This window comes from Lutra lutra, chromosome 7, assembly GCF_902655055.1.
Source record: "Lutra lutra chromosome 7, mLutLut1.2, whole genome shotgun sequence".
NCBI lineage: Eukaryota > Metazoa > Chordata > Mammalia > Carnivora > Mustelidae > Lutra > Lutra lutra.
Genome location: NC_062284.1, coordinates 41,357,970 through 41,372,674, shown reverse-complemented (window position 1 = coordinate 41,372,674; position 14,705 = coordinate 41,357,970).

The following is a 14,705-nucleotide window of genomic DNA, read 5'->3' as shown; positions in this document are numbered from 1 at the left end:
TCTACTGTATTTCCTCCTGGTCAGAGGATGCTGTGTCAACTGCTCATTCCTGAACCTGGCTGACATAGGGCACACTCAGTAGTCGGCAGGGAGTAAGCAGGTAATGGAAATGTGTAAAATGGCTAGTTGGACAGAACGGGGGTCCGGGGTATGCGGCTGGAGAAATGAAGACCCCCCTGCCTCACTTAAAGCATGCAAATTCAGCTAGAATGACGCTATGTTGACCAAACTAAGTATATCTGTGGGCTGAATGATTTGCCGTTTTCACTTTGGCAAACTTTGGGTAGAAACTCACATAGAGCATGGCTCTTGATTGGCCCATGATGTGCCTAGAAGTCCACTAAGCTATTGTTTAAAAAGTATCTTAGGCAAAAGTAGTGTTTTCTCAAATGTATCCTACCGTGCATATTCGACCTGATGCTCAAATCCCAAAATATCCTTTTCTGTGTCCTTAGGACAGAGTTCAAGGAAATGCATAAGAAGCATGAGATTTATGTTTAACCCTAAATGGTGATATTGAACTCAAAATTGATAGGGCTGAGCAGAGGCTGTCTGGAGTAATGTTTCATATCAGGAAGTATTTGGGCTTTGTTTCTTCCCATCTTAAAGTGTGTTTCAGGCTGCAAAGGGAAGGTGGTAGGAGAAGGCAAGGGTGTACAGCCAGAATGTGGGGAGGCTTCTGCTCCTACCATGCCTAGGGCACCCTGGCCACTGGTCTGGACGGTTGGACCCTCCAGCAGGCATGAGGGAAAATCCAAAAGGCAGACTGGCACCAGAGAGGCTCTGGGAGAACTGTTCCAAATGCTTCCCACTGTCTCTCCCCTGTTTGGCGCTGTGATTATCTCATGTTATCCAAAACTGACAGAAAGGACACTTAGACTTTGGTCTCCTGTTTTTCTGGATTTCAGTCTGTCCTCAGTGAAGCTGTCCAAACCATTTCTTGAAATAAATAACCATCTGGAGATTTGAATAGACTCCCAAACAATTTTACTTTGTAAAGAGAAGAAAAAGGGCACCAGGCAGGCTTTAACATTTTGTCAGCTGATAATAAGAACTTCGATTTTATTCTTCGAAGAATTAAAGGCAATGCATGTAGTGTAGCCATGGAAACTTATTGACTGTAACTGTGAACAAGAGGATGTATTTTTTCCCCCTGACCTGTGTGGTGGGACTGACATACTGTACAACTCCAGATGGCACCCTTCACATTGTAGCCTATGTGAATGGTATCTTCTTTTCAATTGTGCAGTGCACAACCTGAGTGGCCAGATATGTATGATAGCCCTATATGGTGACCCCAGGCGTGTGTGAGATGGCCTATTAGGTCTTTTGTCACAGAGTTGGCTTCCAAAATCAAAGACACATTTTACTTAGAAACAGTTGGCTAAACCTCTGAAGGCCTCGATTTTTCCATAGACTCTTGATCTTTGGATATGTTTTACTTGGCTATACACGAACGGCTATGCGTATGAATCTTCCCAGCATGTGAAGTTCCTCTAGTGTAAATTATTAGTAAAGATAGCTAAAGCAGGGAAAACCTGGCTCAAAAAGTGGCTATGTTTAGCAAGAAAAATGATTTGAGGACAGAACTCTTTTAAATCAATTTTTAGTCTTTAAATGACTCCAATCTCCGGCCTCTCCCTATGTTTTGACAAATGGCTTTGGCTTCTTATCCACATCAGTTTATTTGACCTCCTTTTTCCATCAACTACCAAAATGAAAACTCTGCTTCGGGAGAGAGAGGGAGCAATTTTAAACATCCCTTAGCAATGAGGCAGAACATACTATAGCCATCAAGTTCTAGTTGTTCATTCTATTTATTGAAAAAAGCCTGTAGCCTGATTTCTTTTATGCGAGTACATTTGAGCAAGCAAAGTTTATAGAGATGACTTATCTCATTACATTAGAAGAGTGATTTGCTATCTCAGCATCTATAAGCAATTTTAACAGACATTTCTGGATGAAGAAAAGCTTTTGTAAATATATGCGAAAGACACGATTTCATCAAGCATTAAATTGGAGGTGCCCTGGAAAAATATTACATTTGTGCATTCAATTAGCTTGATTGTGGCTGAATTTTGTCCACTGAAGGCAGCATTTCTGCAGAAAAACAGAAGCATTCCCTACGTCAGCAGGTTTCCTAAAACAGAAAAGCACACTTACCCCCTTTACAAGTCTTCTTTTGCATTTGTGCTGTTCCCAGCTATACGTCCCCAATCAGGCTGCTCAGTCTTGCTCTCCACAGTAGAGCGCAAAGGGAGATTAAGCCAGAAGCCACTTTATTTAGGTGAAATCCAAACCCAACAATTCCACCCTTCAATAGCCTGTGCCCAGTCTAAGAGCTCGGCAAGCTCTGGGCAGAAATGGGACTGGTCAAGATGGACTTAAGTTCTCCAAACTTCCCTTCCTGGTTTCTGTAGGGCCTCTCCCTCCTTTATGGTCTGTGGGATACTGTTTAAACTTTGGTATGACTGTTCACCCATGTCCCTTTCCTGGACATGAGTTTATAGGGTCGGCCTTATCTTGGAGTGAAGGTTTTGTTTGCCTGTTACAGGAATGAGAGGTAGTTGAGTACAAGAGGGCTTTCTTGGATTCCTAAAATCACAGTGAAGAAATGAGCCAAGTATTTAGAATGATCCTTCTCCTTGCTGATCTCTCCTTGAACAATCTGTTTGCTTTTAAGAAGAAATAAACCAGAGGTGCCTCAGTGGCTCCATTGGTAAAGCCTCTGCCTTCAGCTCAGGTCATGATCTTGGGGTCCTGGGATCCAGCCCCCTGTCAAGCTCCCTGCTCAGCGGGGTATCTGCTTTTCCCTCTCCCTCTGCCCCTGCCTCCTGCCACCTGGCTCATGCTTTCTCTCTCGCTCCCTATATCTCACAAATAAATAAATATTTAAGAAAAAGAAGATGAAATAAACCAGAAAATCTGTAGTATGTCGATGGAACCTGACTGTGGGGGTGGCTGTTATTTTTAAACCACAGGTGATGACAAACTGGAACTTTCCTAGCTATAATCCGTTACAGCCTAAGGCTATTATAACTTGCAAGCACATTTCTAAGTATTAATTAAGAATTAGGAAGGAGTTTGAAAAAAGAATTAGGAAGAAGTTTGGATCAGGAATTAAGAAATGTTTTTAACGAGTTTTAGGTTTTTATGTCAGTTTGCCAGATTTCAAATTTTACCGTGGATTCTTGAGTTTGAGAGAACCAACTTGGTCTTTATGGATCACCTTGGTTCTTTTTTTTTTTTTTTTTTTCTTTTAAGGTTTTATTTATTTATTTGACAGAGAGAGGGCTCAAGCAGGAGGAGCAGCAGAGGGAGAAGCAGGCTCACCACTGAATAGGGAGCCCAATGCAAGGCTCAATTCCAGGACTTTGGGATCATGACCCGAGCCGAAGGCAGACACTTAACTGACTGAGCCACCCAGGCACCCTGATCACCTTGGTTCTAGTAGATCTGAACTCATATATGACTAGAAATTTTTAAAAAAAGATTTATTTATTTTTCTTTTAGAGAGAGAATGTGCAAGTGGGCAGAGGGAGAAAATCACAAGTAGCTACCTAGGCACTCCATGACTAGAATGATTTTTAAAGTCTAGAGTTGAGCAGGTAATATGGGACTTCAGTCACTGACTCATTCGTTGACTTACTAGTTAGTTAACAGATACACCTACCATGTGCTGGGGACTGAATGAAATACTGGAGATTTAAAGAACAAGGCAACGATGACCATGTAGAATGAAAGAGCTGAGACTGAGGAAGGCAAGGCAATGTGCTTGGGGGTCCATAGTAGCTGACCCCCTAGGATGAAACATCTGGGAGGTTTCTAGGAGAGGCAATCCTCAAATAAGGATTTATATGTGGGGTGGTGGTGGTAGGGTTGTTGTTGTTGTTGTTGTTGTTTTAAGATTTTATTTATTTATTTGACAGAGAGAGAGAGATCACAAGTAGGCAGAGAGGCAGGCGGGGGTGGGGGGGAAGCAGGCTCCCTGCTGAGCAGAGAGCCTGATGTGGGGCTCGATCCCAGGACCCTGAGATCATGACCTGAGTCGAAGGCAGAGGCCTTTAACCCACTGACCACCCAGGAGCCCCCTTTGTTTTTGTTTTTTGATGTGCAAGAGGAATATACAGTAATTATAGAGAGTTGGAAAATAAAGAAAAGCATAAAGAAGTAAATCAACTTCAACCACAACCAGTCATTGTTAACATTTTGGCAGGATAACCTGTTTGAGAATTAGCTCTTCTTTCCTTGGCAGTAAGCACATCAGGAAAGAAAAAGGCAATTTTTCCTCCTTCATAAGAGGAAGGGCTGAGCTTTAAGCAGTGAAAGTCAGGCTTTCTTTGCTGAAAGAGTGGAATGGCTTTTGATTTTTCAAAGTCTAGTTCAAGACGATGTAGGCCTGGATTGTTCTGGGTGGGAGGAAGAAGTAAGTATCCTATACTGGGCTTGCTGGCTCTCCAGAGAATGAGCGGGACAGTGTTCAGGTGATAGGGATGGTTTCTGGCCCCCACACAATGCATGAGAGTGTCCAAAGCTCTGATGGGGGATCAAAAACTGCCCACAACAATGTTGGTTATCTCTGGGAATGTCTTGATGACTGTGCGTGGTGAATAGGGAATGAGGCCCTGCCCAATGTTAAAATGTTACTTCCGATCTGGACCTGATTTTATCCTCCTCTTTCCTCAATTACCAGAATAGCTTGGGTCCCCTGGTAAATTGCTGGAAGGGAATCTCTTTTATGTTTAATTTCTGACTTCTCTTTCTCCCTTTCTTCCTCCCACCCTTCCTTCTTTTCTTCCTGGGATTTTTTTTGTTTTAAGATTTTATTTATTTATTTGACAGAGAGAGAGAGATCACAAGTAGGCAGAGAGGCGGGCAGAAAAAGAGGGAGCCCCATGCGGGGCTCGATCCCAGGATCCTGAGACCATGACCTGAGCTGAAGGCAGAGGCTTACCCCTCTGAGCCACCCAGGCACTCCCCTTTCTGGGATTTTAAGATCTACAAAATGTATCTCAGATAAATCATAGTAAGTATTCCTGGCACCTCAGAGCTGTATAATTTAGATCTAACTTTGTGCTTTGAATAGCTTAAGTTAGCTAAATTTTGTAAATCAGTAAGGAAAACAGGATCCTATTAGAGTTATAAAACAAGAGAAGAAAAATGAAGGATGTGCTCTGGATATCATATTCCAGGTTTCTAGAAAAACAAACAACAGAAAGCGATTTCAGAGCATAGATTTTAAAAAAGTAAGATGTAGAATCAAACCTTTTCAGCTTATCAGTGGGGTAACAGCCAGTTCTTTTTTTTTTTTTTTTTAAGATTTTATTTATTTATTTGAGAGACAGAGATCACAAGTAGGCAGAGAAGCAGGCAGAGAGAGAGGAGAAAGCAGGCTCCCCACCGAGCAGACAGCCCGATTCGGGGCTCGATCCCAGGACCCTGGGATCATGACCTGAGCTGAAGGCAGAGGTTTTAACCCACTGTGCCACCCAGGTGCCCCTGCCAGTTCTTTTAATATGAAGTTTCCATGTAGTTACTATCTAGTCTCTAATATTAACAAATACAGAGTCTGATAAAGTATGTCAGTCTTGTTCCCAGCCTCCAAATACCACATGGAAATTCAGGCCTGGCTAATCCCTGGTGTCAGACTTATGCTAGCCTGAGCATGGAATATTTAACCAGTTGTGTCTCCTGCTGCTTCTGGGAATCTGGGGGCCTCTGTATTGTCCTGGGAAGGAGTAAGCTATTCCTGGGGCTCATGCTCTGTCCCCAGCACTGGGCCCAGCTCTGAAAACCCTGGCCCAGTAGGGGCTGAGATTGTTATAGTTTGTCTTCTTCCCCGGTTAACTGACTTCATCTCCCAGCTACCCTAAACCCTGGGTTTATACGATCCTTCTTCCTATATCCTGGAACCATTCCTTCCAATCCCAGTCCTACTTTGCTCAATTCCTTGATGAATGTCCGCATAACAGGGGCAGCCATCCTTGAAGGATGAGCTCTGCCCAGCAATTGGAACATTCCCTTTATCAGAGCACTACTGTCTGTTTCCACCATCACAGTTAACTATTTGCCTCTACTTAAAACATATTCCATGGTCCCTTGCTTGCTTTGCCTTACTATGAATAACCAGCCAAGCAATGATAAATTCAGAGATGGTAACGCAATTTGTTTGTCTGGCACACACACAAAAAACACGCTACACAAGTTCAGAGATCAGATAATTACTTTTCCCTCTCTTCTCCCATCCTCCACCTGCTGCTCTGCCAGAAACTCCTTCCTTAACATTAGTCTTTGCATTAAGACATTGACTCTATGCAAGCATATTAATTGGGTGGTTCTAATTAATCTCTTAGCATACTTTAGAGCCATTTATCATTTCTTTGAAAGAGAATGTGGCTCTTAAAGAATGGGGATGTGGGATGTGAAGGTTTTTTTTTTCTTTTACTTTTTTATTTTGCACTATAGACAATGACAACCAGTAATATACTGCTTTTCTTCCATTAGTATGGATTTTAGGAAATCATTGCTTTTTCCCCTGGAGAACTAACCTATAGACAAAAAAGAAGTAGTACCACATTGTAAAATCTGTAAATCCCAGAAGTCAACAGCTTGAAGACAATCCCCAGGGGCAGGGAAGAAAACAAGCGTCATGAGAGATGAGACAAGTATATATAGGGAAAGTGAGCTAGGGGAGAGACTGTTTCAATGCCACTCACCCAGACAATAGGTACCCTTTTTCTCCTGGCACCCTCTGTCACCACCTTAACGGGGTCATTTTTGGTCTATGCTCCGAAGAACTTTTCTCAGCTGACATGCTTTGAGGAGAGGTGCAATGAGAAAGTACGAATAATAATCAAAATCCAAACTCAGGGAAGAACACACGTTGAAAGGGAAACCCAGAAAAGTCAGCATTTTGCTACTTGAACCAACTGCTTCCTTTGGACCCAAGAGGGAGTCTGAAAAACATCTGAGAGTTCAAATCAGCATATACAAACCCTAGAGGGTTACTTTGCTGACTTGACGGTGATCAGTTTATACCCTGAAGCAACAGAGACGGGTACTAAGACCCGCCAAAGTTTAAAAAAAAAGAAAAAAAAAAAAAAAGTGGAACTTGTGTTTCCTTAGAAATGAATTGGCTTTGAAACTGCCTTTTCTCCTGGTCTGACAAGCCCTTTCTCCCACATTGATGCAGGTTTTATTGCCTTACCCTTGAAATGAAAAATTGAGCTTTGAGGTGTGAGGACTGGGCAGTCCTGTGAGGACAGGGGGTCTGGAAGTACAGTTGTCAGCACAGGCTGTGCCCTCATAATGGCTTGGCCTTCCTTGTACCCCAAGAACCTATCCCTGAGCTCAGTCTTAAGTCCTTTGCAAGCCTGGTGACCATTCACTACCCCATTGGAGCACCGTGAGAGAGTGAGCTCTTCAGTACTACACAGATACGAAATGTCCATGAATTTAAAAAACAAAATCACAGTTGTGTTGGGCTATTTCCCCCATCCCAGTTTTAGCAGGATGTGGCTGTGCCCATGAGGCTCTGAGAAGCTCTGAGACCATCCAGTTGTGGGCCCTGTCCCTAGCACTTAAGTAGGGAAAGTGCAGTAGGAAACCTGAACATTAGGGCTCAGGGTCAGCGTCTGCCAGTGGGCCGTAAATGAAGAGCTGGATGCCTCCTCTTGACTGGAGGGAGCCTGTGGGGGTAGGCATGGAAGGCAGGATCTCAGATCCCTACTGCAGGAGCTGCTGGCTCATGAAGCCAAAGTTGGGCTAGGTCTTCACGAGGTAACTCACACAGATGGTAATTGAACAGGAGATCACAACCTCACAGGGGACCAGGATCCTGCCTCCTGTTTCACCGACACAGTCTGTGAAGTCCAGTGCTTCCCAAACGTGGGAGCTAATGTCAGCTACATGGCTGTCTTCTACGGGGATCCATTTATTGTGCAGGTGGGTCATGCAGGCCTTGGATGTTCACCGTGAGACATTCAGCGGGGCGGTGACGTGCAGGTGGGCAAGCAGGTGGCTCTTGGATACACCGTGGGCACTTCCAAGGTAAAGAACAGTTAAGATTTTCACCTGATTGTGCTGGTTATCAGCCATCCACAGCTAATGCCCAGCACCTGTATTACACACTGGCTACTGAGCGTTCTCTGGTAAAATGGATTTTAGGGGCTACGCAACACTCAGGACAATCTGAGTTGGAAGTGTCACACACCTCTTTGCGGGAAGTACGCCCGTGAGCCCGCAGGGAATGGGTAGCTGAGCAGGCTGCAAGTGCAGCTGTCCTTGCGCAGCGTTGAGCCCCGGCGCAGGCGCCGTCCTCCTGACACCCCGTTGGGCAGCACGTAGTGCGCAGACTCTACGCCGGGGGCCGCCATTATGCCAATGGGAGGATGGCGGGGGAGTGAGAAACACATTCCGGACAGCTGAGGTCGGCTGGGCAGCCTTCGAGAGTCATGAGGCACGCAGGTGCCGGCGGCCGGGGTGCTGGCTTCCAGGCCCAGGAGGGGGAACTGGGAGGCCGCAGCTGCCCACTGAGTCTTTCCTGGCCCGTGCATCGCCAGCGGTCGCTGCTCTGGAAGCCAGGCCGGGAGTCTGAATGAGGTACGAGCATGACAAAACGTGCAGCATGACCGCAAACTAAATCGAGGTAAGACATGAACTGGTAGGGCCAGTTAAGATGCATCATTAATATACTTCTGGGCGCCTGGGTGGCTCAGTGGGTTAAGCCGCTGCCTTCGGCTCAGGTCATGATCTCAGGGTCTTGGGATCGAGTCCCGCATCGGGCTCTTTGCTCGGCGGGGAGCCTGCTTCCCTCTCTCCCTCTCTGCCTGCCTCTTTGTCTACTTGTGATCTCTCTCTGTCAAATAAATAAATAAAATCTTTAAAAAATATATATATATACTTCTGGTGTGTTTTATAACGGAACACCGGCTTAGATATCACAGGTTTTGAGGACTCCTCCTCAGAGGTGAGTTAAGTACATCACCCCCTCTCACCCGTCAAGAATCCAGGTGTGAGGGTGCCCAGGGTTGCGCAGTGCCTGGAGGCAGCAAGTCCCTGGTGACGCTGCCATGGGGCAGTTAGGATGATTGGCTCATCCCCAGCATGGGTCTGTTTTCCCTTGAACCCCATTGTGAGCCTGGGAGTTCACAGAAGCTGGATCCATCTATGTTGTTCCAAATGGCAAGATTGCATTCTTTTTTTATGGCTGAGTGTGTGTGCGTACACACACACCCCCACACCCACCCCCACACCCACCATTTTCTTTATCCATTCATCTGTGGAAGGACAGTTAGGTTGCTTCCATATCTTGGCTATTATAAATAATACTGCAGTAAAAAATAGGGGTACATTTCCACTGGGGATATAAAAATATATGTCTATAAAAAATAAAAAATAAATAAAAAAAAGAAATTGCTATGTAGGTAATGTTTTTCTCCTTCCTACTTTTTTTTTTTAAATTTTCTGAGTTTTCTTAAATAAACATGTTAGTATTCCAATGGGGGGGAAAAACTTATTTGGAAATAAAAAAAAATAGGGGTACATTTATCTTTTTGAATTAGTGTTTTGTGTTCTTTGGGTAAATACCCAGTAGTGGAATTACTACTGAATCATATGGTAATGCTATTTTTAATTTTTTGAGGAACCTCCATGCTGTTTTCCACAGTGGCTGTACCAAATTGCATTCCCATCAGCAGTGCAATTTGCTTCCTCTTTCTGCACATCCTTGCCAATGCTTGTTTCTTGTGTTTTTCATTTTAGTCATTCTGACAGGTGTGAGGTGATATCTCATTTTGGTTGAATTTTTATTTCCCTGATGATGAGTGATGTTGGGCATCTTTTCATGTGTCTGTTGGCCATCTGTATGTCTTTTGAACAATGTCTGTTCATGTCTTCTGTCCATGTTTGATTGGATTGTGTGCATGTGTATGTATGTGTGTAGCAGTTCTTTATATATTTTGGATACAAAACCTATATTGGATATGTCATTTGCAAATACCTTCTCTCACTTAGTCTTTTGGTTTTATTGATTTTTAAAATTTTTATTTATTTTGCTGTGCAGAGCTTTTATTTTTATTTATTTATTTAAAAAAAAAGATTATTTAATTATTTATTTGACAGACAGATCACAAGTAGGCAGAGAGGCAGGGAGAGAGAGAGAGGAGGAAGCATGCTCTCCACTGAGCAGAGAGCCCGACGCGGGGCTCGATCCCAGGACCCTGGGATCATGACCCGAGCCAAAGGCAGAGGCTTTAACCCACTGAGCCACCCAGGGGCCCCTGCACAGAGCTTTTAATTTTGATGTAGTCCCAGTAGTATATTTTTGCTTTTGTTTCCCTTTCTTCAGGATATATCTAGGAAAAAGTTGCTAAGGCTCTTATCAGAGAAAGTACTGCCTGTGCTCTCTCCTAGGATTTTTATGGTTTCAGGTCTCACATTTAGGTCTTTAATCCATTTTAAGTTTATTTTTGTGTATGGTGTAAGAAAGTAATCCAGTTTCATTCTTTTGCATGTTGCCATCCAGTTTTCCCAACACCATTTGTTGAAGATATTGTCTTTTTTCCTATTACATATTCTTGCCTCCTTTGTCAAAGATTAGACCCAGTTCCTTTAGGGAGTGGAGTTAAGGGTTTACTTTCTGGAACCATGTGACAATGACTGCAATTAAATAATGGTAGTAAAAGCTGTAGGAAATATCACGTTGCCTAGATTTCTGGGGAATTTTGGTCCCACAAGACCAGAAAACATGGAAAAGGCCAGGAAACCATCAGAACATGTTTTCTATTCTGCATGGACATCTTAAACAAGCATGGTGAGTCTTAATTTTAGGAGGTACCTCTCAGGCTTGTCCTTGTGGCCAAGTCCCTATGAGTCACTTCTGAGGACATCACAGAATGATGATCCATCTTACATGTGTTATATAATCCAGGAGCAGTTTCCTTGATAGAAAATTCTATAATCATATGTGTACAGGTCCCATGCCTCAAAAATGTATGCATAAATTATTTCTAGGAAGTGACATCTACAGTGATGGTCCTTCTTGTCCCTGTCCTCACCTCCTTTCCTGGAGGTGGCTCTTACTAAGGGTAGGTTGTAGAAGGCAGCCTGTGGAGGACTTGCCTGTTATCCCAATAACACATGAGAAGATTCGCTAGTGGGAGTTAACCTTTTCCGAATATAGGGTTTGATTGCCTTTTAGTCCTCTCCATTTTCTCTATTCTCTGGACTTGCACATCGAGCAGAGGATACTTGCTCCATGTATATCAAAGTTTTGGGGAGAGAGAAGGGAGTGAAGGAGTAGAAGAAAAGGCAGAGCAAAAGAAGGCAAAAGTGCAAGGTAAAGAGAAGAGAGAGAGGGCACCTTTTTTCAGGGTGTCTACACAGAGCTGGGACTAAAAACCCATCTGTATGAGCCCATGAGTCATACTGAGGAAATTAGAGAAGAAACCCTGAAATCTCTCATCAGAAAGGCTTTCTGTTAGTTAGAATATATTGCTTGAACATGGAGTAAATAGCTGTTTGAATATTTTTTTCGGTAATTGATGTTGGTGTTTGATAGGTTAAGATTAAGAATTTATTCTTTCATCCACAATAAAGGACTTGAGGTAGATATTTTGTACATTCTGAGGTTTTTTTTTTTTTTACATAAATCTGTTTGCTACCAGGACCCTTATTTTGTCAATCAATCCACAGTAGCTAGCTAGTAAGAGCATTATTTTCTTGAAGTTATTCTGTTCCACTGTGTTAAGTGTTTGATATGGCTTGTAACATTTAATTTTTATGGCATGCCTAAGAAGTAGGTTATCATGATTCTATTTGACTGAGAGAGCTGAAGTTCAGAGAGGTTAAACAACTTTCTCAAAGTTGTGCAGCTAGTGGGAGGCAGAGCCCAAATATCTTATTCTAACACCTTTATTTGCCATCAGCTCACTCTGCTACCTCTGCACCAGAATTTTAATAAAAATGGAAGAAAAGTTTATCCATTAATTGTGTGCATATGTGAATGGAAAAGACTCAACCTTTTAAAAACTTATTCTTTCGATTTTAGAATAGTTTTAGATTTACAGAATTAATGTGAAAATAGTGCAGAGTACCTGTATTCTCTAATCCCAGTTTCTCTTTTTTATTAACAACTTACATTAGAATGATATATTATTATTAACTAAAGTCCATGGTTTTTTCAGATTTTCTCCGTTTCCCCCTTATGTCCTTTTTCTGTCCCAGATTCCCATCTAGAATATCAGACTACATTTAGTAGTCCTGTGGCAGTTTCCCAGACTTTTTTTTGTTTTTGGTTACTGTGAAGTTTTGAGGATTACTTGTCAGAATTTTTGTAGAATGTCTCACAGTCAGAACTTGTCTGATGTTTTTCTCATGATTAGGTTGGGGTAATATATTTTTGGAGGAAGACTGCAGAGGTAAAATGTTATTTTTGTCATCTTTTATCAAGGTTCATCCTTTGAACATGACTTATCGCTATTGATGTTAATGTAGATCATCTACTTAAGGTAGTGTTTGTCAGGTTTCTTCCCTGTAAACTTAATCTTTTTCTCCTGTTACCATGGTGTTTTCCTAAAGAGTTGGGAGTTATGCACCACCTCTTTGAGAATAGAGTATCTATCTACACAAGTAATTTGGAATTTGTCGCAGTGGAATTTTTCTCTTTTCCTTATTTATTTATTCTTATTAATATAGTCATTAATTTATGTCAGTATGGACTCATGGATATTTATTTCATACTTTGGGCTATAATCCAATACAGCTTTATTTTATTGCTCAAATTGTTTTAGCTTTGGCTACTGGGAGGTCTTTCATCTGGCTCCTGTGTCCCTGTGATACATTAAGCTAGAATTTTTTGGAGCACTTTCTTACTCTCTGGCATTATAGGATGCTTCAGGATCATCTCGTGTTATTTCCTGGTCCAGTCCTTGAATCACCCATTTCTCCAAGCAGCCCTGGTTTCCTTCACTGGAGAATTAGTATTAGAAACTGAGACAAGGGCATTAAGCGTGTTCATTGCTGTTGGGATGTCATTGCTTCTAGGTCCTCTCAGCTGAAAGACCAAGGAAATCCATATGTGTATACTAACTTGTGTATACACATCTATACATTTTTCTATATGTTATCATCTGTATCTATATTAAACTAAACATGAGTTCATCTTAGTATCTCCAACTCTAATTTATTGCTACATGGATCATTCTAATTTCCTCCCCTTGTTTACCTATAAATTCTCACTCCCAGCAGTGAGAAATCTGGTACCTGCCATTTACCATTTACTTAATTGTCTAATTCTACTATAGTTATAGCAGTATCAGAATTTTTAATCCAAATCTCCAAGGAAAACGGCATTATCAACTGGAGTACATTGCTATGTGAAGTTCCTTTTACTTTGGTGTTATAGATTCTACTTCTTTCCAAAGTTGCTTGAGTCAGTACCATTTACCTCCACCTCCTTCGGTGAGGTTCACACATTTGTAATATAGTTGGGTGGTTTGTCACATTTTGTACTCCATTCTAGGATCCTCTGTCCTCCTAAGTAATTTTATTTTTTGCTAATTTTCATTTTGTTTACAGTAACTCAGAGAATAGTTTCAACACCCCCAGAATTCACTGCACTTCATCTACTCAACTTCACTTTCCTAACTTCTGGCAACCACTGATCTGTTTACTAGCTTTATAGTTTTGCCTTTCCAGAATGTCATATAATTGGAATCATACAGTAGGTAACTTTTTCAAGCTGACTTCTTTTATTTAGCAATATGCATTTAAGAATACCCATGTATTTTCATGTCTTGATAGCTGTTTCTTTTTACCACTGGGTCATATTCCATTGTCTGGATAAACCACAGTTTGTTGATCCATTTACCTGTTAAAAAGGACATGTTTGTTGCTTCCAATCTGCGCAGACTTTTGTGGGTATATAAGTTTTAGCTCATTTGGATAAATACCTAGGAGTACAGTTGCTGAGTCATATGGTGAGACTGTGTTTAATTTTGTAGGAAACAGCCAAACTGCCTTTCAGAATGGCTGCACCATTTTGTATTTCCATCAGCAATGAGTGTTTCTTTTGCTCTGTATCTTTGCCAGGATTTGATACTGTCAGTTTTTTGGATATAGTCATTGTAATAGTTGTGTAGTAGTATCTTGTTTTTACTTGTGGTTCCCTAATGACAAAGATGTTGAGCACATTTTCTATGCTTGTTTGCCATCTGTATATTTTCTTTGGTGAGGTGTCTGTTCAGATCTTTGCCTGCTTTTTAATCTGCCTTTTTTTTTTTTAATTGTTGGCTTTTAGGGTTCTTTCATATTTTGGATATATTCTAATATTTGGATATGCTGCAAATATTTTCTTTCAGTCTGTCTTCTCATTTTCTTTCCAGTCTTCTTGGCTTATGTTTTCATTTTCTTAATAGAGAAGTTTTAATTTTAATAATTATTAAATTAATAAATAAAATTTATTTAAATAAATTTATTTTAAAAATTCATTTAAATAAAAATAAATTTATTTGAAAATCAATAAATTATTTAATTTTAATAAAGAAGTTTCACAGAGCAGAAGTGTTAATTTTAGTATAGTCCAACTTACCAATTTTTTCTTTCATAGACTGTGCTATTGATGTTGTATATACAAACTCATTACCAGACCCAAGGTCATGTAGATTTTCTCTTATGTTTTCTTCAAGAAGTTTTTATATTTTTTG